At 39.4% G+C, this 22,585-nt stretch overlaps 1 non-coding gene across 1 annotated transcript; it reads left to right on the top strand.

Moving 5' to 3' along the window:
- Window positions 1–6,644: 6,644 nt before the first annotated feature.
- LOC122035516 lies at window positions 6,645–6,750 on the top strand. Its single transcript, XR_006127065.1, has one exon. It is a non-coding gene; the product is annotated as a small nucleolar RNA R71 (small nucleolar RNA).
- Window positions 6,751–22,585: the final 15,835 nt, after the last annotated feature.

The raw sequence follows: 22,585 nt of genomic DNA, 5'->3' as shown, positions 1-22,585 counted from the left end.
TGGAAATTTAAAATAAAATCAGTATTTTCAAATTATGACACATTTTACTCTTTTAAAGAGTAAATGAAAATCCACTTCATTTTCAAAGGTTAATAATAACCTTGAAAATACTCTTCAAGTGTCAACTTCATCATGGTTAGATTAACCATCCTTCCAATTAGAGTTGACACTCTCTAACCCATCTAAGGGGTAGAGAAAATGCTCCTAGGAACCCAAAACCTATTGGTGCTCCTTGGATGCTCTAGGTACTCACTAGGGATAACTTCCCTAGATACCTTCCTAATGACCTTGTTAGGCTTCTTAGAAGCCTTGGTCACCTTTTTTATGTCAACTTTAGGGATTACTTCCCTTGTGACCTTCTTAGTGACTTTCTTAGACTTCTTAGAAATCTTAGTCACATTTGTTGTTGCAAAGATACTCCTAGGGATAACTTCCCTTGTATCCTTGACTTGACCGCTAGACCTAGGGTTGATTTCATAGCTATATGGAACCCTATGATAAGAAGGCACATCCTTCTTGGTTTTAGGTTTGTATCCCAAACTCCTATGACCATTGGATGTCTTATGTGCTTCTAGACCTATTTTATGCACTTTTTTCCCTTTTAGGATATTTTCCATCCTTTTTAGGGGTCTTTTCCATTTTATCTAATCTTGACCTCAAGACTTGATTTTCTTGCCATAAATCCCTAGATTTTGGTCTTTTATTAAATCCTTGAGTATTTTTATTTCTAGGTTTATAACTACGATCCTTAGATCTTTTGCCTAAATTTTTATCTACCATCCTAACCTTAGGTGTGATAGTTTTAACATCAAGAGCTACATGTTTTCCTTAATGTTATCATGCTTTCTATTTTTATGGTAAATAACATTAAAATGATATAAACTAGAATTAACATGCTTTTTTACCATAATTCAAGGGGATAGACTCAATAAATGACACCTTGGGTTTTATCTTGGAAGCTCCCCCTTGACTTGTGCATCCTCCTTTAGCTTTGACCGCTTTCTTCCCCTTCGGACTTTGACTCCGATAATGCCCTTTTTGATGACACGAGAAGCACACAATGTGCTCCTTGCTCTTATTTGTTGTGGGGACGGTCTCTTTGGGATTCTCCTTGCCCTTAGGTGCCACTTGACCCTTCTTCTTGGCCAACTTAGGGAACTTACTCTTGTAGTGCCCATGTTCCCTACACTCAAAACATATAATATGATTATTATTTTTAATTGAAATATTTTTACCTTTGCATGTAGGGATGTCACTTGATCCTCCATTTGATGTCTCTTGATTTTTGGAGGATGCATCATCTTCTTCTCTACTTAACCCGGATGTAGAAACTTTTCCTTCTTCTTGATCTGGCATCAATGAAAGTCTCTCCCCCTCAATCCTAGAGGTGGAGGCTTCTTCATCTTCATCTTGTACATGGAACAAGGAATATGCTCCTTCCTTGCTCTTTTCATTGCATTCCTTTGAAGATGAGGCTTCTTGGACTTCCTCTTCGGAAGTTGAGCATCTCTCAACCTTGGAGGCAGCTTCCTCTTGGTCTTTCTCTAATGAGTTGCCCTCTTTGAATTCATCTTTATTTGGTACAGTGAAGGGTTCTTCATGAAGCTTGGCCAATTTCCTCCATAGCTCTTTGGCATCATTAAATTCTCCAATTTGCTCCAAGATGTTGCTCGGCAATAGATTGACCAATGGCTTGGTCACTTTATCATTGACCTCACATCTTTTGATTTGTTCTTGGCTCCACTTGCTCCTCTTGAGAATTCTTCCTTTTGAATTTGTTAGAGCCTCAAAACCTTCCATTAGAGCAAATCATTGCTCTATCTCCATCATAAGAAAATTTTCGATCCTTGATTTCCAAGAATTGAAACTTGTCATTGTGAATGGTGGAGGCACCCTCGTGTCGAATCTGAGTCTATCTCGGAATTCCATTTGAAGTTGAGCTTTTGATGAATTCTTTGACTTTTGAATTTGCTTCAACTTCTTCACCCTCTAGCCTTGTTGCCTGTTCGCTTCCGCAAGTGTACGGAAATGTCGCAAGTAATATAAAAGATTATCATATCCACAGGGACTGGAATAAGCACTAGAAATATTTAAACATGAGTTAGCTAAACAACTAATTAATTGGTTTCCAAAAGCTAAATGTAACTAATGAAAAGTAAACATAGGAATGAAAAATCAACAAACAAGATTATGGGCTATGATAAAGGAATGTTCTAGGAGTTTTGGTTTATTTGTAATATTCCTAAATGTAAATGATCAACCAAATCCTATTTCTCAATTGTCCAACATTTATAGAAGGTTTCCGGTTCTCTCTTGCAATACACAACCGGCCTAGGACTGAAATCTATACCTAAATGTGATCAAGTTGATATGAACTTATGTTGTCCTTACACGGGCTTGTTCCTGTCACGAAGATCCCTCGGATGATCAACACAAGATCATACTCCTCAACCCATAAGATATAAAGATTAATTCCTAAATCTATCCTACCCTCTTGAATTGTCCTCCTTTTCCCTAAATCTTATCCCTCAAGCGTCCTTACACGGGCTTGCACCTTTCGCGTGCTTCCCTCGGAAAATCGAGTGGGGGATAATCTTTATAAGATCCATAGGACATTCAAACAATCAATCAAGAATGTGAATTAGGTCCATATCACAACAATACATTCAAGATCAAATTGATACAAACAAGACAATATCATAGAAACAAGGAAATGGTAAATCCACAAGAGTTTACATCAATTCATCATATAAATACTCCCTCCTCCTAAAACAAGAGATCTACTCCATGAATCGAAGAGAGAAATCCATAAATATAGAGATTACAAGCATTTCTTGATCCCCCAATCCAAGAAGAGGAGAGAAAGAAAACTTATCTAAGATGACGCTTGATCTTCGGATCCAATCCACGCTCCTCGGAGATGATTCCGTTAAAGATCCGCCATTAGATCGCCAAGAAATCCTCCCAAGAATGGAGGGAAAGCCCCAAATCTCGCTCTCTCCCAAGGGGGAGAAGATCCCCTTTCAAATATTGAAGAAGGGTTTAAATAGAGGTGAGGTTTGGGCGCCACACGGCCCCGTGGCACGGCCGTGTGAGGTTCACACGGCCCTACCCATTCTCCTCTCTGTCAGCCTTGCACGGCCGTGTGTGAGACATGGCCGTAGCAAACATCTCCAATATCCTCTTCACACGGCCGTGTAGATCTACACGGCCTGAACTGCTCCTGCCTCTGGAAGCCTGGCATGGTCGTGTGGTGCACACGGCTAGAGCTCTCTTGTTTACTGGAAACCCTGCACAGCCGTGTAGTGCACACGGCCAGAGCCTTCCTGGTCTCTAGAAACCTCACACGGCCATGTAGATCTACACGGCCATGTAAGGTTTAAGCTCTGGATTGCTTCATATCTTGACACGGCTGTGTGAGGTTCACACGGTCGAGCCTACTCCCTTTCCTGTTACTGCCACACGACCTCTGATCTCCACACTGCTTGAGCACCCCTCTGTGGCATGGCCGTGTCTGGTACACGGCCAGGTGCTTTCTCCCCTTACTTTACTTATATGTTTGTCCTTGAACATGAAATCTTCACCAAATTCGACTCCTGTGTACAAAAAATGCACAAAAGTAGATCTCCGAACAAAGAGAGTAAATATGCTAAAAAGGAAAGCTGAAAGTATGAAAATGCATAGATCAAGCATGCTCAAAGTATGTAAATGTGCGTCAAAACATGCCAATAAGTGTATACACTCTACACACATCACACCCCCAGACTTAAGCCTTTGCTTGTCCTTAAGCAAAATGTTGCAATCTACATTCATATGTTCTACAACACATTCATAAGCCATAATGTAATTTCCTAACTCTATCAAAAAGTTTCACTAACTAGCATGATCATGAAAACAAAGTCAAGTATGGCTCAAGCATAAGTATCTTGTGCTTAGTGCAAAAAGTACTTAAAACCCTTCAAGTTTCAATCTATGTCCTAGTCAAGTCGTCATCAAATTTGAGTTCCTAATGTTTCCAGTGATGGACAAGTAACCATTGATAGACACTTACTTGCCAAACACTTGGTTCATATTTCTCAATCAACCCATGGTCTCAAAGGCGTGCTCAATCTCAAGAGAAGCTAAGCAGTCATTTCCCCAGTAACCTAACTCGGTCTCAAAGGGGTAATTTGCTAGATTCCACTCACGACAACTGTTTTTTATATCCCTTATTCATTTTTTTCTTTATTGCTTTTTCTTTCACATTTTTTTTTCATAAGCATTTGCATTGTGCAAATCTTATTTCACAAGTGTACCTTTAGCACAAATGTTGGGATATTTTGATTTTTCTAAATGAGCTTACATGATTTGAGCCTCATCCAGTAACCAAAATGAAGTTTGAGAAATCACCATGGAAACCAAGTACTAAGCAAATAAGATGAATCATGACTATTTCAATGATATCAACCATTCAAGCATCAAGTCAAAGTGTAGTGAAAGTAAGATTCTTAAGGTCAAGCCAAAACTAAAACTCATCTCCATATGATTCTTAGCTTATTTCATGCTACCCAAGATAGAGAAAAGAAGTACATTAAGCTTACTACTAGCATCATTTAAAACATCATGAAACTAGACAATAAACATGCTAGTATTTTGCATTAAGGAACAAACAATCATGATATGATGAATGATGCAACTAGAAAAAAAAAACAAAAAATTTATTATGCAAAAACTAAACTAAATCAAATGCATCTAATATAACCCCCCAGACTTAAACTTTTCATTGTCCCAATGAAAACTAAAAACAATGTGGAGAAGATTTATGAAATTTAGAAAAGTTACCAAGTGATGAGCTCCAAATGGTTGACATTCATGTTTTAAAAAATACTCCTCTATCCAATGCTCACATTCCTCCACAACTTTGAATTCTATAAAAATAAGATAGATAAGAAAAATTAAGTAGAGGAAACATGTTTATTATAAAGAAAGAACTAAAGACATAAAAGAAAATAAGGAAAATGAACTTGGGTTGCCTCCCAAGAAGCGCTTGTTTAAGGTCATTAGCTCGACCACCTCATTAGATTCATCGAAATCTCGCTCTTGGAGGGGTAAGATATTTTAGAACCCTCCTACCAAGGGCTCTTATTATGGAGAGAGCTTTCAATATAGGGATTACAAAATAAAGTATTGCTCTCTCCATCTTCGTCTTCTTTGAAGTTCTTTCAGGTGGTCGAAGACGGTTCAAATTGAGCTTCCAATTATTAACCCAAGTGAAATCTGCACATGCAAAGAAAATACAAATCTCCCACAAATATATTAGATAAGATAGAGCCATAACCATATTAAGATAAGCAGAATAAGAAATAAAAACTGAATCACATCTAACAAAGTCAATGATAGGTATCTCTATAAAATTTTCCAAAAGATCACAAGAAATACTAACCTTACTTTGCTGAAAGATACCTGAAATTTCTAAACATGTAGATGTGACTTCCCCTGAATCAAATGATGGTTCTCTCTCTGGCTCAGGTGTTGATGATATCAATGATGGTGATTCTTGAGACTCTGCTAGCTCTGCATAAGTCTCTACACATTGTTCCACAACATGATCAATTCTTACAACCTCTAAGGGTTGTGTGGACAAAGGTGGTGATCCTTGAGATGCTGCTTCCACAATACAACTCTCTACACATTCTTCCATATCATCATCAACACATACATCAAAAAATAAACCAACATCTATGTCCTCAATAGGAGAATTAATAATAAAAGGATCAATAACTTCACTTGCAGTTTTAAGTTGATCTACCACATCACATTCATCATCTGAAAATTCAATGTCACTATAACACCCTATAAAATTTTGAGGTAGATCTGAAAACTTATTTACCACTGCATTATCAATAAAATCCTCATCTAAAAAATCCTCATCTTCATATACATTCAAAATCTGCACTCAACCATATTAGTGTCACAGGATTTGCCGAAGTCTTTATTTTCATTAACCCCCACTAACCTTTGTGGAAAAGGAACCCTTAGTGAAGGTCCTGGGAAAGACTGAACTTCCTTTTTCCAAAATTCCCTTTGAGCTTTTGGAGGAGGTCCAACTTGGATATCTAGTGTTGGTGTGATTAATCGTTGAGGGAAAGGTACTTGTGGCCTTTGGGAACTTCCTAGAGAAATAGAACTGAGTTCTTGTGATCTTCTATTATTCTTCTCCTCAATTCTAAACATGTCATTCTTCAGTTCTTCATGATTTTTGCCACTTCTCATCCCAACATCATCACACTTTTTCATTAGATCTTGACTGTGTAGGAGGGGGATCTTCTTTAAACCATTTTGAAACAATACTATCAAGCTTTTCCCCCAAATGTTTGAACTCCTCACTCTGTGACTTGTGAATTTCAACATTTTTAGGTGGTTGAACTTCATTTTGTTTAACAGGCTCTCTTACATTTATGACTTGCACTTCTTGAATATCTGAGGGAAATTTCATCCAACTTTTGTTCGACCATTCATGGAGGTTCAATGTCACTTGATCAATTAATGAATAAGCTTCATCTACACTTTTGTCCATAAAAGAACCTCCAGCTGATGAATCCAATAAACTCTTGTCTGAGAAAGAAATTCCCCCATAGAATATGTGCAAAATCAACCATTTTTCAAAACCATGATGAGGGCACTGTCTTTGAAGACTCTTGAATCTATCCCATGCTGCAAATAATGATTCTTCATATGCCTGAGCAAAATTTGTTATGCAATTCCTCATATACACTGTTCTACTTGGAGGAAAAAAATGATTCAGAAATTACTTCTCCAATTGTTCCCAACTTGTGATGCTTTGAGGACAAAGAGAATATAGCCAAGTCCTTGCTTTATCCTTGATACTGAAAGGAAATGTCATCAATAGAACTGCATCTGCTGATACTCCTTCACATTTCACCAAATCACAAATCTCTAAAAATGTTTCAAGTTGCAGATAAGGACTTTCTGATACTTCTCCTCCAAATTTGTGACCTTGTATCATGAAAATTATCTCTGGGTCTAGTTGGAAACTTTCTGCTTCAATTTGAGGTTGCACAATGGGAGATAAAAATCTTACAGAAAGGGGTATAGAAAAATTTCTCATGGGCCTGCTTGACATGTTAGTGCTCATGGATATTCAAGAAAAAATTATAAAATGAAGAATCAAAGACAAGAAATAAAATGCAATATGAAAAGCAAGAAAGAAAATGCAGAATTTAAATTGCAAGAAAGAAAGTGCATAATGAAAACAAGAAAGAAAAGATAAAAGGAAAAAGAAAAATGTCTAGAATAATTCATATGCTAAAGATTGCAAGATATGTTTACAAAAGAAAAGAAGAAAGAAACTAAATCAAAAGATAAAATAGAGAAAAGTTAGATTAGAGTGCTAGAAATCAAGAATGCAAAGTTAGAATTAGAATTGCAACAAAAAAAAATTGTCAAGAAAGTTATTCAAGAAAAGAAAAGCTTATAGAAACAGAATTCTAAAAAGAAATTAGTTACAACTATGCAAATGTAAAGAAAGAAATAAAAGTTATGTTTAGTCTAACTCAATTGAAAATCTCTAATGTTATAGTGCAGTCCCCGGCAACGACGCCAAAAATTTGTTCGCTTCCGCAAGTGTATGGAAATGTCGCAAGTAATATAAAATATTATCATATCCACAGGGACTGGAATAAGCACTAGAAATATTTCAACACGAGTTAGCTAAACAACTAATTAATTGGTTTCCAAAAGCTAAATGTAACTAATGAAAAGTAACATAGGAATGAAAAATCAACAAACAAGATTATGGGCTATGATAAAGGAATGTTCTAGGAGTTTTGGTTTCTTTGTAATATTCCTAAATGTAAATGATCTACCAAATCCTATTTCTCAATTGTCCAACATTTATAGAAGGTTGCCGGTTCTCTCTTGCAATAGACAACCGACCTAGGACTGAAATCTATACCTAAATGTAATCAAGTTGATATGAACTTATGTTGTCCTTACACGGGCTTGTTCCTGTCATGAAGATCCCTCGGATGATCAACACAAGATCATACTCCTCAACCCATAAGATATAAAGATTAATCCCTAAATATATCCTACCCTCTTGAATTGTCCTCCTTTTCCCTAAATCTTATCCCTCAAGCGTCCTTACACGGGTTTGCACCTTTCGCATGCTTCCCTCAGAAAATCGAGTGGGGGATAATCTTTATAAGATCCATAGGACATTCAAACAATCAATCAAGAATATGAATTAGGTCCATATAACAACAATACATTCAAGATCAAATTGATACAAACAAGACAATATCATAGAAACAAGGAAATGACAAATCCACAAGAGTTTACATCAATTCATCATACAAATACTCCCTCCTCCTAAAACAAGAGATCTACTCCATGAATCGAAGAGAGAAATCCGAAAATATAGAGATTATAAGCATTTCTTGATCCCCCAATCCAAGAAGAGGAGAGAAAGAAAACTTATCTAAGATGACGCTTGATCTTCGGATCCAATCCACGCTCCTCGGAGTCGATTCCGTTGAAGATCCGCCTTTAGATCGCCAAGAAATCCACCCAAGAATGGAGGGAAAGCCCCAATTCTCGCTCTCTCTCGAGGGGGAGAAGATCGCCTTTCAAATCTTGAAGAAGGGTTTAAATAGAGGTGAGGTTTGGGCGCCACACGGCCCCGTGGCACGGCCGTATGAGGTTCACACGGCCCTGCCCATTCTCCTCTCTGTCAGCCTTGCACGACCGTGTGTGAGACACGACCATAGCAAACATCTCCAATATCCTCTTCACACGGCCGTGTAGATCTACACGGCCTGAACTGCTCCTGCCTCTGGAAGCTTGGCACGGTCGTGTGGTGCACACGGCTAGAGCTCTCTTGTTTACTGGAAACCCTGCACAACCGTGTAGTGCACACGGCCAGAGCCTTCCTTGTCTCTGGAAACCTCACACGGCCATGTAGATCTACACGGACATGTAAGGTTTAAGCTCTGGATTGCTTCATATCTTGACACGGCCGTGTGAGGTTGACACGGCCGAGCCTACTCCCTTTCCTGTTGCTGCCACACGACCTCTGATCTCCACACGGCTTGAGCACCCCTCTGTGGCATGGCTGTGTCTGGTACATGGCCAGGTGCTTTCTCCCGTTACTTTACTTATAGGTTTGGCCTTGAACATGAAATCTTCACCAAATTCGACTCCTGTGTACAAAAAATGCACAAAAGTAGATCTCCGAACAAAGAGAGTAAATATGCTAAAAAGGAAAGCTGAAAGTACGAAAATACATAGATCAAGTATGCTCAAAGTATGTAAATGTGCGTCAAAACATGCCAATAAGTGTATACTATCTATGCACATCATTGCCCCTTCTGGCGATGATTTCGGTGAAGAGCGACCTCACTCTGATACCACTTATTAGGGTTGAAATGTGCTAGAGGGGGGGGGGGGTGAATAGCTCGTCGTGCTCTTCATTGCTTGCTTCTTGGTGATGATATGCAGCGGAAAATACAAGAAACACAATTACAATGCTAACACAAGGATTTACTTGGTATTCACCTCAAGAAGAGGAGACTAATCCAAGGATCCATACATGACACGCACTCTCCACTATGAAAACACTCCTTCTCGGTCGCAGCCGGAGGTGGAGAAACCTCGTACAAACTAACTCAATAACAACAAGAAAAAAAGAAGCAAATACAAGTGAATCTTACAAGATTTTACAGCATAAAACCCTAGCTAGTTTCTCCTTCTTGTTTGGAACGCCTCTTGACCTTGGAAGCGCAAAAACACCTTGCTCCAAGAAGCTTCAAGATCTGGCAATGAGTGGTGGAGATGGCACTGTGAAGATCGGAGATGAATCGGGTTGTAGCCGTGTGAGCTGTGCGGAGAAGAACACTCGACAATGGATATTATATGTGCCAACGGTCGGATCCCAATAGATTGGATTGCTCCCAATCGATTTGGGAGGCTTTGGATCAATTGATCTATTGATCCAGAGTGCCTCTGTGCTCTCTGGAAATTGCCTGAATCGATTGCCTGATCGATTCAGGGTTCTCGCACGATTTCCAGCACTCCAATCGATCACCCGATCGATTGAAGGCTCCCAATCAATCGGGTGATCGATTGGGAGGGCTTCTGTGCGACAAACCCAACATCCCAATCGATCCACTGATCGATTGGGAGGAGAGTTTATCGCGAGACACACCCAATCGATCATCCGATTGATTGTGCATGAGCCAATTGATCGGTTGATTGATTGGATCAACTTGAATTACCCTAATAAAGTCCCAAGCACCTAAAACCCAATATATGGTCAACCATGACCTGTTAGGACATCATGCCTAGCATCCAGTCACCCTCGACCTGCTAGGACTTCCTCACCAAGTGTCCGATAAATCCCTTTGGCCCACTTGGACTTTTCCTCCTCGTGCCAAGTATCCGGTCAACCCTTTGACCTACTTGGACTTCTCAATACCAGGTGTCTGATTAACCTTGACCCACCTAGATTTCCACATGCCTGGCTTCACTCACCAGGACTTTCCATCTGCCTGGCTTCACTCACTAGGACTTTCCATCTACCTGGCTTCACTCACCAGGACTTTCCATCTACCTTGCTTCACTCACCAGGACTTTCACCTAGTTTCACGCACTAGGGTTTCCCATTCACCTAGCTTCACTCACTAGGACTTTCATCTAGATTCACTCACTAGGTCTTTCACCTGCCTTCATTCATCAGGATTTTGTCAACTGCCTGGCTTCACTCACTAGGACTTCTTAGTCAAGTATCCAGTCAGTTTTGTCCTACTTGACTCTTATTCATATCTAACTGGCCAACCTTGACCAGAGGAGAATTATACCAACAATCTCCCCAAATGAATGATTGCACCTACAATATCCACGTATTTTCAATCTCCATGTATTGTCAAATATCGAAACCCAAACATCAAGACTCAAACTTGAGCCATCTCAAGCTTTTATAAAATACCGAAAATAGGCAAATATTAATAAGGGAATTTTTCGAAATTTTTGGAAATTTTTTGGGAATTTTTCGGAGCTCGTATGGACGAGTTAATAGGGACAAAAATGGGGCTCGGAAAAGCCTGTTTAGGCTACCCTGTTTTAATGAGGAAAAGTTTTATTTCCTTTTCCTTTTATCCTTTTCTTTATTCTCACCCGCGTGCCCAAACCCCTCGACTGCGACATTCTCTCCCTCACGCACCCGAGCCACAGCCTCTTCTCTTGCGCCCGACAGCTTACCCTAACCGCTGGCCCCGGCGGTTTTCTTCTCCTTCCCTTTTATTCCTTTTCTCATTTTCTTCCTCACCGACTCTGTGCCCTAGCCAGCTCCGACGCCACTGCCGGCACTGATTCCTCTCCCCTCCTCTGGTCCGACGAGACACCGCTACCTCACCTTCACCTCCTTCCCTCTGTGCTGCTAGAGCCGACCATCACAGCCGACCTTCGTGCCCTAGCACCGTCGCTGGCTACCCCTCCGAGGAGTGCCCTAGCGCCGGCCTTCCCTCCTCTGCCTCCTGATCCCTCTCCCCTCCTGCGACGCCGAAGCCACTGACGCCGTTGACAGATCGCCACAAGAGCTCGCCGAAAGAAAGGATCAGTACCACCACTTAGTCTCTGCTCGAGTTTGGTTTCGGACAGGAGCCATCAGTGCCAGGTCCTACTTCTGTTTCTGCTCGACAGTGCCGAAGAAGACACAGAGCTGTGCCCTAGCCGGATCTTGGAGGTAAGTATGGTCGGTGTTAGGTTAATAGGGATTTGATAATATGCTATGGTTGAATCCCTAAACTGATCTGTGATCTACACTCCTCTTGATTCGAACAGTGTATTGGAATCCAGGGAGATTGTGCTCTGTGGGAAATTTTTGGTCCAAACCATCTTGGTATGAGGTAATCAATTGGTACGGGTGTATTTCTGATTTAAGATCCATACGTTATGTTAACTTGAGGTATTTGGGTTTGGAACGACAGCAGGTGTCCCCGGTAGCCGTTGTGATTTTCGGCCATAATTTCCAGCAACATCCTTGCTGTGAGAAGTGAGGTAAGGAATAGGGTTTTGTTATCGATGATTGATAGATAGGTTAATAACTAACGTTAACCTAGGTGCATGTGTTAATTAGGGTTTTTCCCTAATTTAGGATTTGAGATTTTATTTATCTATTTAGAAGAATGGTAGCTAAATAAGATGTATTTCTATTCGTGACATAGGACTTTGACGCGAGACGAGTATCTCGACGTCGGATTGGACCATATTGGACATTTCTTATCGGAGGCGGGTACTTTTGACTCTATGTCTTTGATATGCATAGTAGTGAATTTAACAAATAGTAACAATTATGTTTCTTAATTGTTTCGGTTAGTCACTACCCGATACCTGTTACATGTTTGGTTGATTGCTTGTTTTGCATCTCATGTTATTACTTACCTAATTATACATGCTTAGGGGTAGTGATTTAACCATGCTTCACCATGTTCAGGACCTAGGTGTGATACCCTATCTGATCTGTGTATCCTTGATATGATTTATTGATTATGGTGCACATCATATATGTATATAGATTTGGTTCAGTATATTACCATGCTTAGTGTCATGCACCATTCGCATGATTGCATGCTGTGTGATAGATTTCTCCATTATTGTCGAGCACATCGTCAGTTTCATCACTGTTCGGTGCTCCGTTGTGACGCTCATGGGTAGCGTGATGCAGCGTGGTAGCACGTCAGTTTGCTCGTTCGGTGCTCCGTTGGTCCGCTCATGGGTAGTGTGATTGCAGCGTGTAGCACGTCGAGATCCCTTCCCGTCATTGTGTACCGGAAGATGAGAGTATTGCGCTCCCCCATTTATGATTTGGGGTAGGAGTATGTGTGTACTCCGACAGCATCCCGTCCACTCGGTCACTCATCAGGAGTAGTGATGCAGAGTGCACGGTTGTCACAGCCCTACCCACTCGGTCCCACCATTGTGTGTGAGATGGCTAACTGGCATCAGGGGTGACCATGACTGCATTGGCTTCATACACATTGATGCATTTATTTCTTGTGATTGTGTTTGCTGCATTTCTTTGCTGCATATTGGTTGGATGTCCATGCTTGACATGCATACATGATTTCTATACCTCTTGGACTGTTTATCCTTGTACCAGGTCCTGGTTAGTACAGTATTCTCCTGTTCATTTCAGATTGCATTTACCTTTATTACGTCAGGAGACTGTACGCATGATTAGTGCTAGATGTTACTTCCTTACTATGTATATCAGTTGTTACCCACTGAGCGTTGGACTCACCCCCGCCTCCGTTACTATTTTCAGGTTGAGTTCCAGTTGCTAGTCCCCTGCAGACCACGAGGGCTTATTGATCCTTTTGGTTTTCTTCTTTACTAGGCTATGTTTTGAACTTGTTATGTTTTGGATTCTTTGGATCTTGTATGGATTGTTTTACTTATGGATGACTTTTATTTGGATTTGCTTTTACTACATGTCTGCCTAGATGGCAGAAGAGGTAAGTTGGTTTTATCGTCGGATTTGAGCTTTACGAGTGTAGTGGAGTAGGATATCGGTTTTGAGCTTTATGAGTGTAGTTGAGTAGGGTTCTTTTCGAGTCATCGTACTACTGTTCAGTTTGATTATTATTAACTGCGTGGTTGTGTTAGCCAGAGGCTGAAATTTATATAAACTGCGTGGTTGTCTGTGTTGTTGTATTTTTTTTATTATTGCTATTATTCCAGCCGCATGTGGCTGAGGTATATGGTGATGTAGAAAGTTTCAGATTGTCCGCCGTACAGGGGAGATGCTGTCGAAATTTCTTCGGACAGGGACTCCTCCGGGGCGTGACAAGCTTAGTCAAACAGGTCAAACAGGTCAACCTTGACCTAGGGAATATTGCACCAACACATGGTTACATTTTGTAGATACTAACTAAAGAAGTTTGGTTAGAGACTTACCACAGTAGCTTGATGACTATGATCATCGACACGTTCATATACGATATTTCTTTTCATATGTGCTTGTGACTGTAACCAGGACTCACCCAGTGATCCTTGTAGCTGAAGTAGCCTATATGAGGCAGGAATAGAAGTTTGACCAAGCTGGGAGGGTAGCCCATGAGATTATTTAAAAAGAATGAAGGAGCTGGTGGGAGTTGTAAATTGTGAAGAAAAAGAAGGAAGAAGTTCAGAAGTAGCTAAGGAAGCCTATGGAGATGGATCGGGAGGTGAAAGGCCAACCAATGAAGAATCTTGCTCAATAGATGTTCTAATAAGCCCAGGAGTAACTAATCTCCTGCAAGGGGTTCTTTTGGCATAGGGCTTGGTGTGAGAAGAGGTAGTAGCCTGAAGGAGGGGCAACGAAGCCATAGGAACAGTTGGTGTTGTCTCAAGTGAAGGAACAACTAGAATAATAGCAAGAGACATAGGAATGAGAATTCCTAGCCTCATCATATTTAGTGTAGAATTGGAACGAGTACGCGTAGGAGGAGTGGGCTCCTTACCTCTAGTATATGAGATTTCAGAAGGAGTAATAGGAATCTACTCAAAAGTAGCTATGGTGGAGGCAAGTGGACGTAGGGAGGAGGCACGAGGTTTCTTACGCTTTACCACAAAGGGATCTTCCTGTTCTGATGAGCTTGATGATACTTTGGGTTGCTCAAATGGAGGTAATAAACCAAGAGAAGAGGAAGCTAAGGGTAATTGAGACGACGATCCGTTAATAAGTCTTCCCCCATTCTAGTCAAGACTGCTCTTGTTAAGCGAGTATTCTTGTACATGAAAACGGGAAGGATAGCATCAGCTAGGAAAAAGAGAAATTCATGTTAGAAACAATATGAAAATGATCAAAAACATATATAAGGAGAATAATTTTACCAAAGGGAACGTCCAAGGCCGTATCGGTTGGGCTAAGACCAAAGGCAAATAATAAATCTTCGGCGATTAAGGCAGGCAGATTGAACTTTGCTTCTTTTAATTTTTCCATGAAAGAGCGAAGAACGGGATCTTAAAAAATATCGCCTAATTGGGGAATGCGAGAAAGGTTTTGATGTCAGGTTATTGGATATGGTGGGGGGGAGAAGGAAGATGCATAAAAAAGAAATTGTCCCACCATTCTCCTTGAGATAGAATTCTATGGAATAAAGTGGTTTTAGGGCGTGATTGAAACTTAAAAAGGCTATCTTATACTTGAAAAGGAATGAAGAAATGGTGGAATAATCGAGGAGATAAAGGAAAGTCAAGTAAACGAGAAATGACAACAAAACTAACCATAATAGAGAATAATTGGGGAATGAGTTGATTCAATGGAAAGTCAAAGTACCTACTAACATCAACAAAAAGGGATGAATAGGAAATCAAAAATCACATAGGGCCTGCTCCCAGAAGATGGCCACATTCTTTGGAGGAGGAAGATGAGGATGATCCTTGGAAGAAGAGGTGGCTAGGTACGGAGGAAAGCCATAGTTCGATTGAAGCTCATAGGCCTCCTATACTATAAATTTGGAGGAGCATTAAGTATACCACTCATCGGGGGTCGACATTGAAAGATTAGTAGGAATAAGAAGAACATCTAGGGGAAGGCGAAGAATAAGAAATATGCACACTGGAGGAAGAAGATGAAGTGTTAGGGATTTTCTCTTTAAAAAGCCTTATCAGGGCATTGAAAAGGGTGTTTTTGTAAGGAACTAGGGCGCTAAACAAGCTTAAGTGCAGCGGAAAACTTCTAGTTTCTCCAAAAGATCCATGCGAAGGGAAAGACATGTTATAATCTATACTAAGTTTATATCATGATAGTATACCTTTGATGCGTGCACACGAACTCCAGACAGCTTGGATCTCAGAACGATCACACGTTCACGCCTCTATGGTATCCACACGAATAAGTGTTCGTTTTTCTCACAAACTCACAAAGTGGAGAAGACAACCACCTAAGGTTATGTTAGCAACCTTGATAGGAGGTTTCAAACTAGAGGAGAAGAGAAGAGGAAGGAGAATGAAGTACATCAAAATGAGAGAAAAAATGCTTAAGTATTTTCATCCAATGGAAATACTTAATGAGCATTAATTCAATTAATGAGCATTAATGAATATTTACACTCTATTAAGGACCACATTTGAACCTCTTCATTTTAAATTCAATTTTGAAAATTTAATGATTCATTGAGTTTCAAAATTCAATAAATTAATCTCCATTAATCCTCTTAGTGAATGAATTCACTTGAGTCTAACTCAAGTCTAATCCACTTGAGTCTAACTCAATTGATCTTATGCAATTTCAAATATAATGAATCACTATTTCATTAATTCTCATTGACTCCTTGAGTTTAGTTTGAATTGGACTCAATCCAATAATTAGATCTAATTGAGTCTAACTCAATAAGTTCAATTTGGATTAGCCTTAATCCAATGATTCATCATATGCACCCATCTCCAAATCTACTTGTTCTTTGTGTATGACCCAATAGATTCTCGTAACGTTGGCAATGTATCCAAATCAACATTTAGATATATAAGCAATGAGTGGCATCTAGCAAGGCATCATTGCTACTCAAGTGACGAGAAAGTCGAGATCTAACCTAACTTGTCTGTGGATATTATCTTGTATGACTTGGTCCCTCTATTCTTGATATCTAAATTGATCAATGAGGAATAGACCGTATAATTCTCTTATCAACCTTTTGTGTTTCTTGATCTCTAATAAGCTCAATATCTCATATTGACTCATTTGCGCATGACCATGCTTTCTTGTGTCCTACTAATCAAGGGGCCCATAGATATCATTTCCGTCATATGGAAGGGATGGATCCCATCTACATCACTCACATCCCTCTGCATAATTCATTGCATAGCCAGTGATCGACTTTATGGTCCACCCTATTACAGGTGACGTTTGTCGATACCAAAGTATACAACTCTTTATGTGGGGAACCGTAGTGCCTTCAGGTCTAAAGACCATTCATGCCAATAGTCACATGAGAATGTTGATGACACTCATATAACAATCCATGAAATATTCTCATGGCGGGTCATTTAGTATATATATTCTCTAATATACCCATGTGTTAACCTGATATCTCATATCCATGACTTGTGAGATCAAGTCATCCATTGACCTACATGCTAATTTCAACATATTAATATTATCTTTGTATATTAATGCTTGACTATAAATAGTCAAGAGTAGTGTTCCATATATACCTACAATATCTCACTATCAATTCAACTAATTGATATGCTGTACATAAAAACCTACTACCCAAAGACATTATTATACTTATTCAATCGGCACTGAACTGAAATAAATATAATAACCAACTTTATCTTTTATTAATAATGAAATATGATACAAAATGAGCCATTTACAATCATCTCATAATTGGTACTAAGACTAATACTAACAATCTCCCACTAGCACTAGTGTCAATCACTAAGATATCGAATACCCATTGACTTAGTGTGACCATCATGCTTCCTCTATGTCAAAACCTTGGTCAAAGGATCTGCAATATTAGCATCGGTCAGGACTTTGCATATCCTCACATCTCCTCTATCAATGATCTCTCAAATGAGATGGAAACGCCGTAGTATGTGTTTGGATCTATGATGAGAGCGAGATTCATTAGCCTGTGCAATAGCCCTATTGTTATCACAATAAAGGTCTATTGGGTTCGCTATACTAGGAACAATACCAAGCTCTGTGATGAACTTCCTGATCCAAACAACCTCTTTTGCTGCAGCTGAAGCAACAATGTACTCAGCCTCTGTTGTAGAATCATCTACTCTATCCTGCTTTAAACTCTTCCAGCTGATGGCACCACCATTTAAGCAAAACACATACCCTGACTGTGATATGTAATCATCCTTGTCAGTTTGGAAGCTAGCATTGGTATAACCCTTTACAACAAGCTCTTCATCGCCTCCAAAGATCAAGAAATAATCTTGAGTCCTTCTCAGGTACTTAAGAATATTCTTAACTATTGTCCAGTGACCTTCACCTGGATTTGATTGGTATCTGCTCGTCATGCTTAAAGCATACGAGACATCTGGGTGACTACAAAGCATGGCGTACATGATATACACTATAGTAGATGCATAAGGAATCTGATCCATGCAGTCCGTTTCTTCCTTAGAAGAGGGGCATTGAGTCTTCGAAAGACTCACACCATGTGACTTCGACAAGAATCCCTTCTTGGAATTCTCCATGGCAAAACGTTTAAGCATCTTATCAATGTATGTACTCTGGCTTAGGCCAAGCAATCTTTTAGATCTATCTCTATAGATCTTAGGTCCTAAAATATAGGCTACTTCATCTAAGTCTTTCATTGAAAAATAATTCCCAAGCCAAGTCTTCACTGACTGAAGAGTAGGGATATCATTTCCAATGAGAAGTATGTCATCTACATACAATATGAGAAAGATGACTGTACTCCCACTAACCTTCTCGTAGATACAAGGTTCATCTTTATTCTTAATGAAACAAAATGTTTTGATCACATCATCGAATCGAAGATTCCAACTTCTAGAAGCTTGCTTTAATCCATAAATGAATCTTTACAGCTTACAAACCTTTCCAACATTCTTTGGATCCACAAAACCCTCAGGTTGTGTCATGTACACATCCTCAAGTAGATTTTCGTTAAGAAATACAATTTTGACATTCATCTGCCAGATCTCATAATCATAGTAAGTTGCAATAGCAAGTAAAATCCGAATAGACTTGAGCATCGCAATTGGTGAAAAAGTTTCATCATAGTCTATACCATGAATTTACTTAAAACCTTTAGCTACCAATATACCTTTATAGGTATGCATATGCCCATCTATGCTAGTCTTTATTTTGAAGACCCATTTACAGCCAATGGGTTCGATCCCTTCTGGTGGATCAACAAAAGTTCATACTTGGTTAGTGACATGAATTTCATTTCGGATCTCATGGTTTCTAGCCATTTCTCAGAATCTGCGCCCTGTACAGCTCCTAATAAGATGTAGGCTTGTCAAGACCAACAAGCACTATGTCACCATGGTTAGACAAGAGAAACAAATATCTCTCAGGTTGATGATGAGTCCTATCAGATCTGCGTAGAGCGTGTGCTACTTGAACAGGTTATTGCTTCACAACTTCTTGCGGTGTAACAAAATCCTGATCCACAAGATCTTGTGGTACCTGTTCAATTTCCATCAAGGTGTCAGTGCTAGTTTATGCATCTTGAATTTCTTCAAGATCAACTTTACTCCCACTAGTTTTTATAGAAACAAATTCCCTTTCTAGAAAGATACCAGTTCTGGCAATAAACACCTTACCTTATGTGGAATTATAAAAGTAGTATCCCTTTGTTTCCTTGGGATATCCTACAAAATAAAACTTGCCTGATTTGAGTCCTAGTTTATATGAGACTTGTCATCGAATGTAAGCCTCACAACCCTAAATCTTCATGAAAGACAACTTGAGGCTCTTCCCAGTCCATATCGTATATGGTGTCTTTATGACAGCCTTAGATGGAATGCAGTTAAGTGTGAAAGTGACCATCTCTAGAGCATGCCCCCAGAAGGAAGTAGGAAAATTTGTATGACTCATCATCGATCATACCATATCTAATAAAGTATGATTTCTCCTTTCTGATACACCATTCCATTGTGGTGTTCCAGGTGGAGTGAGTTGAGATATGATCCCACACTCAACAAGATGGTCATGAAACTCTTGGCTAAGGTATTCCCCACCTCGATCTGATCGAAGCATCTTAATACTCTAACCAAGTTGGTTTTGTACTTCATTCTTAAAATCTTTAAACTTTTAAAAGGATTCTGATTTGTGTCTCATTAGATACACATAGTCGTATCTACTGAAATCATCAGTGAAAGTAATGAAGTAATGATAGCCTTCTCTAGCTACTATTCTGAAAGGGCCACATACATCAGTATGTATGAGTCCTAACAGATCATTAGCCCTTTCGCTATGCCCACTAAATGGAGTCTTTGTCATCTTAACTTGAAGACAAGATTCGCATGCCTCATATGATTCAAAATCAAATGAGTCCAAAAGTCCATCCTTATGGAGTTGGGATATGCGACTCTCATTTATGTGACCCAAGTGACAATGCTAGAGATATGTTTGGTTCAAATCATTAAACTTGAACTGTTTGGTATTGATGTTATAGATTGTGTTTTCAAAGTCTAGACCATAGAGGTCATTCATAAGAGGTGCACTACAATAGAACATATCATTGAAATAAACGGAACAACATTTGTCCTTTATTACAAATGAAAAACCTTTCTTGTCCAAACAAGAAATAGAGTTAATGTTCTTTTTTAAAGAGGGCACATAACATTACTCTTCTAGTTCTAAAACAAACCCAATGGGTAAAGATTAGGAATATATTCCTATAGTGACAGCAGTAACTCTTGCACCATTGCCTACTCGTAGGTTTACTTTGCCCTTTATCAATGCTCTACTATTTCTTAGCCCCTGCATATTAGTACAAATGTGAGATGCACATCCAGTATCTAATACCCATGAAGAAAAAAATAAATAGATTGACTTCTATAATATATATACATGAGGCAGAAGTCTCACTTCTCTTCCGTTTCAGTTCCTTTAGATACACTTTGTAGTTCCTCTTCCAGTGTTCGATCTCACCACAGTGGAAGCAGGTTCCTTCCTTAGTAATCCCACCTTTAGGTTTCAATGCATGAGTATTGCCCTTGCCTTTGGCTTGGGTCTTACCCTTACCTTTAGGCTTCCACTTGCATTTTCCTTTAGACACCATCAAAATGATACTAGGCTTTGCCTTCTTAAGGCTGAGTTCAGCAGTTCTCAACATGCTTAACATCTCAGGCAGCGGTTTGTCAATTTCATTCTTATTGTAGTTTATGACGAATTGATTATAGCTATCAGGCAATGACTACAAGATAAGATCTGTGACCAATTCTTGGCCAAATGGAAATCCCAATCGCTAAAGGTTTTCTACATACCCAATCATTTTGAGTGCATATGGCTCTATGGGACTTCCTTCTTGCATTCTACATTGAAACAGTGCTTTAGAGATCTTAAATCTCTCATGCCTTGCTTGTCCTTGATATAGTTGTCTAAGATGTTTAACCATATCATAAGCATCCATGTTCTCATGTTGCTTCTGAAGCTCAAAGTTTATGGTGGCGAGCATAAGGCATGACATATCTAATGCATCATCTTGATGCTTCTTGTAAGCATCCCTATCAGCTCTAGTGGCAGTAGCAGGGGGTGCTTCAAGAATGTGCTGCTGTAGGACGTACAATTTTTATTTTTACTTGAGAACTATTCTCAAGTTTCTATACCAGTCTAGGAAGTTAGCTCCATTGAGCTTGTCCTTATCAAGGATAGATCGTAGAGAGAGAGAGAGTGTTCGACGTATTTGACGACATGGTAATCTACGACATAATGCAGAAATAAGTATCATATATCGATAATTTAATTAGACTTTTAATTAAATGATTCTCCCACTGAATTGTATAGCTTGGTAGGAGCAAGTCATGGTTGTGGTTTTACCCACACTACTAGCTCCAAATCCAGTCACAATGACATTCATGTGGGACAAGATCCATATTATACCTCATCTTGAATTAGATTTGGCTAATCACTCAAGACTCGTATAATGTAGGTAGGCATCATATACCAATTACATCAAATGCAACTCATCTTGTGAAATCCATATTATAGCTCATCTTGAGTTAGCTTTGGCTAATCGCCCACGATTAGTATAATTTGAATTCCATCTTATGGGATATGCCTCAAAGCTCTCAATCCAAGTGAGATAACTTAGTTAAGTCACACCCAACATTTAATAGTCGGACATCACAATTGTCCTGTCGCACTCTAGCAAAATAAATCAAGTCATTTTACTTTGGCAAAACCTGACTTCAATTGATCGAGCTAGAAGTGAGTACTAAACTTTGGTAGACATATATTTAAAAAGACCTAATTATGTTTAAACTAAACATGTATCGTATACAATCAAGCACACATCACATATATGCATAAATAAAATGTGACATGGTTACGACCCCCATAAACTACAATCTTCTCAAGCTAATGAGAAGAGCGATAAGTCAACCTAGGTCAAAGCAGTTTCTCCAAGCGCTTCCTTGGTTGTCGTGTGTTGTTGTCCTTCCTTCCTTTTCACCCGTCGTGCAGAAGAGTAACTCCTTTCTAATTTTTACATTACAAAATCTAAAGAAACTCGAGTTACATTCGAGTGTAGTCTAAAATTACAACAAGAATGAAAAAGATAAAGACACGACACACAAGCCATATTATGAATTACAACATCACACACAATCACATTGGGGTTAAAGGGCCATAACCATGCACCATGCCATATATATATTCACAATATCCTTATGACATAAATCTACTATGATGTGAATAACAAAATTATGAGCCGCAACACCACGGGGGTCCCGATAGTCGGTTAGCGGGTAGGGTCAAGGGGCAGCGCCCCTTGCGGGGGTTAGGGGGCAGCGCCCCCGAAGCAAAAAATATTTTGCATACTCATTTATGAGTTGCTGCCATACCCGATACCCTACTACCTCAAAACCGACTATGTTTCATTCCGAA

This window comes from Zingiber officinale, chromosome 11B (assembly GCF_018446385.1).
Source record: "Zingiber officinale cultivar Zhangliang chromosome 11B, Zo_v1.1, whole genome shotgun sequence".
Taxonomy (NCBI): domain Eukaryota; kingdom Viridiplantae; phylum Streptophyta; class Magnoliopsida; order Zingiberales; family Zingiberaceae; genus Zingiber; species Zingiber officinale.
This window is presented reverse-complemented; position numbering and strand designations above follow the sequence as displayed.